We start from the raw sequence: 4,114 nt of genomic DNA on the forward strand, positions 1-4,114 counted from the left end.
GTTTACACTCCAACCCTGTTCCTGGAGAGAGACCCTCCTGGAGGTTTTAACTCCAACCTTGTACCTGGTGAGATGCCCTCCTGGAGGTCTCTCTCCAGGAACAGGATTAGAGAGCCCTGATCCAGAATGTCAGGATTCGGGTACGTTTCTGCTTGACTAAAGCCAGCACCCACACACTAGCCCTGGAATGATGAGGGTAGCATTATTATATTTCCGAGACCAATTGGAGAGGATGGCTAGGGACAGCTGGCCCAGTTCAAGCCCTCTACAGCTGGATAGGGTAACTAGGGACAGCTGGCCCAGTTCAAGCCCTCTACAGCTGGATAGGGTAACTAGGGACAGCTGGCCCAGTTCAAGCCCTCTACAGCTGGATAGGGTAACTAGGGACAGCTGGCCCAGTTCAAGCCCTCTACAGCTGGATAGGGTAGCTAGGGACAGCTGGCCCAGTTCAAGCCCTCTTCAGCTGGATAGGGTAACTAGGGACAGCTGGCCCAGTTCAAGCCCTATACAGCTGGAGAGGTTTATACCCTTACACCATGTTATCACAAGTGATCCCATGACCACCCAGAACACCTTACTGTTTTGCTTTTTTTGTCTGATTGTGGGCATTACTGACTGGGCCTGGGTCCGTATTCATGAATCATCTCAGACTATCAGGTCTTCATTATCCACAGCTCTGGGCTGGTCTAGGATCAGGTCCTTCATTACCCACAGCTCTGTTCTGATCTAGGATCAGGTCTTCATTATCCACAGCTCTGGATTGATCTAGGATCAGGTCTTCATTATCCACAGCTCTAGGCTGATCTAGGATCAGGTCCCCCTGTCCAGTGGTGTAAAGTACTTAAGTAAAAAATACTTTAAAGTATTTTTTACTTAAGTCGTTTTTTGGGGGTATCTGTAGTTCACTATTTATATTTTTGACAACTTTTACTTGACTACATTCCTAAAAGAAAATTATGTACTTTTTACTCCATACATTTTTCCTGACACCCAAAAGTAATTACATTTTGAATGCTTGGCAGGACAGAAAATGGTCCAATTCACACACTTATCCAGAGAACATCCCTGGTCATCCCTACTGCCTCTGATCTGGAGAACTCACTAAACAGAGAACATCCCTGGTCATCCCTACTGCCTCTGATCTGGAGGACTCACTAAACAGAGAACATCCCTGGTCATCCCTACTAGCCTCTGATCTGGAGGAGTCACTAAACACAAATGCTTTGTTTTCAAATTACGTCTGAGTGTTGGAGTGTGCCATCTGTAAAAAGAAAAAAGGCAACTGTGCCGTCTGGTTTGCTTAATATAAGGAATTTTAAGTTATTCGTACATTTACTTTTGATACTTATTCTATTTTATTTATTTCACCTTTATTTAACCAGGTAGGCCAGTTGAGAACAAGTTCTCATTTACAACTGCGACCTGGACAAGATAAAGCAAAACAGTGCGACACAAACAACACAGAGTTACACATAAACAAACAGTCAATAACACAATAGAAAGATCTATGTGCAGTGTGTGTGAATGTAGAAGATTAGGGATGTAAGGCTATAAATAGGTCATAGAGTCGAAATAATTACAATTTAGCATTAACACTGGAGTGGTTAATGTACAGATGATGATGTGCAAGTAGAGATACTGGGGTGCAGAAGAGCAAGAGGATAAATAACAATATGGGGATGAGGTACCTCTTTAAGGAATACCTAGGATAGGATAAAGTAATCCATCTAACCCCCCCCCCCTTAAAAGATTTAGATGCACGATTGTAAAGTGGTTGTTCCACTGGATATCATAAGGTGAATGCACCAATTTGTAAGTCGCTCTGGATAAGAGCGTCTGCTAAATGACTTAAATGTAAATGTATTTACAGATTGGCTGTGTACAGGTACAGTGATCGGTAAGCTGCACTGACAGCTGATGCTTAAAGTTAGAGAGGGAGATATAAGACTCCAGCTTCAGAGATTTTTGCAATTCGTTCCAGTCATTGGCAGCAGAGAACTGGAAGGAAAGGCGGCCAAAGGAAGTGTTGGCTTTGGGGATGACCAGTGAAATATACCTGCTGGAGCGCGTGCATATTTATAAACCAAAACCTTTAAGACTTTTACTCAAGTAGTATTTTTCTGGGTGACTTTTCACTTTTACATGAGTCATTTTCTATGAAGGCATCTTTACTTTTACTCAAGTATGACAACTGAGTACTTTTCCCCACCACTGCCCCTGGCCATGTTATGTTATTAGGCCCAGCTTGTGTTAACATCTAAAAGACCAAACTGGTCCTAGATCAGTAATCCTACCCAGACATTTTATGAACACAGGCCCTGATCTCACCCTAACAACTGAACTGAAAACCAACAAGATATTTGGTTGATAAAAAAAATGGTGATACTCAATTGATGAATGGGCTTCCACAGAATAGTTTACCTGGTAACCTTATTGAATGTGGCTCAGTGGTTTCAGAGTCCCACTAGAGTAGCTAATATTGGAGTAAACTCTTTCGTAATTGTAATCGGTGGGTGTCACGGAGTAGGCTGATACCTATGGAGTGTACAGACGTTAAATGGGGGTAAGACTGAACTGTGTATATACACTCACTATACCAAACATTGGGAACACCTTCCTAACATTGAGTTGAATCCCCCCTTTAACAGCCTCCATTCATCAGGACATGGACTCTACAAGGTGTTGAAAGCGTTCCACAGGGATGCTGGCTCATGTTGACTCCAATGCTTCCCACAGTTGTGTCAAGTTGGCTGGATGTCCTTTGGGTGGTGGAACATTCTGGATACACACAGGAAACTGAGTGTGAAAAACCCAGCAGCGTTGCAGTTCTTGACACAAACTGGTGCGCCTGGCTCCTACTACCATACCCCGTTCAACAGCACTTACATCTTGTGTCTTCCCCATTCACCCTCTGAATGGCACACATACACAATCCATGTCTCAAGGCTTAAAAATCCTTCTTTAACCTGTCTCCTCCCCTTCAGCTACACTGATTGAAGTGGATTTAACAAGTGACATCAATAAGGGATCATAGCTTTCACCTGGTCAGTCTGTCATGGAAAGAGGTGTTCTTAAATGTGGAGTATGCCCCCTACGCAATTATACAGTAACACATCCACAGTGGGATTTGGACTTTTAATTTTATTTAACTAGGCAAGTCCATTAAGAACAAATTCTTATTTACAATGACAGCCTACCCCAGCCAAACATCACGATGGGGGTATTGTGTGTAGATTGATGAGGAAAATATCAGTTTTAGAATAAGGCTTTTAACGTAAGAAAATGTGGAAAAAGGGGTCCGAATGCACTGTATGTAGCAATTAGCCCGGGGGAAAAAGGCTGCGCTAGGCCCGGGGGGATAAAGGCTGCGCTAGGCCCGGGGGGATAAAGGCTGCGCTAGGCCCGGGGGGATAAAGGCTGCGCTAGGCCCGGGGGGATAAAGGCTGCGCTAGGCCCGGGGGGATAAAGGCTGCGCTAGGCCCGGGGGGATAAAGGCTGCGCTAGGCCCGGGGGGATAAAGGCTGCGCTAGGCCCGGGGGGATAAAGGCTGCGCTAGGCCCGGGGGGATAAGGCTGCGCTAGGCCCGGGGGGATAAGGCTGCGCTAGGCCCGGGGGGATAAGGCTGCGCTAGGCCCGGGGGATAAGGCTGCGCTAGGCCCGGGGGATAAGGCTGCGCTAGGCCCGGGGGATAAGGCTGCGCTAGGCCCGGGGGATAAGGCTGCGCTAGGCCCGGGGGATAAGGCTGCGCTAGGCCCGGGGGATAAGGCTGCGCTAGGCCCGGGGGATAAGGCTGCGCTAGGCCCGGGGGATAAGGCTGCGCTAGGCCCGGTGAATTAGCCTGGGGGACAAGGCTGAGCTAGGTCGGGTGAATTAGCCTGGGGGACAAGGCTGAGCTAGGTCGGGTGAATTAGCCTGGGGAAAAGGCTGAGCTAGGTCCAGTGAATTAGCCTGGGGGACAAGGCTGAGCTAGGTCTGGTGAATAGATGTTTTGTATTCGCAAAAAATTAAATATTGTTATCTAGATATGTCAGCAAACTAAGATGTCTGCTACATTGTGATGTATGATTTGTACATTTGAAGAGACTCCGCAAGAAGATGGCCATCAAAACCAACA

Source organism: Salmo salar, chromosome 14 (genome assembly GCF_965601325.2).
Source record: "Salmo salar chromosome 14, fSalSal1, whole genome shotgun sequence".
In the NCBI taxonomy this organism is placed as follows: domain Eukaryota; kingdom Metazoa; phylum Chordata; class Actinopteri; order Salmoniformes; family Salmonidae; genus Salmo; species Salmo salar.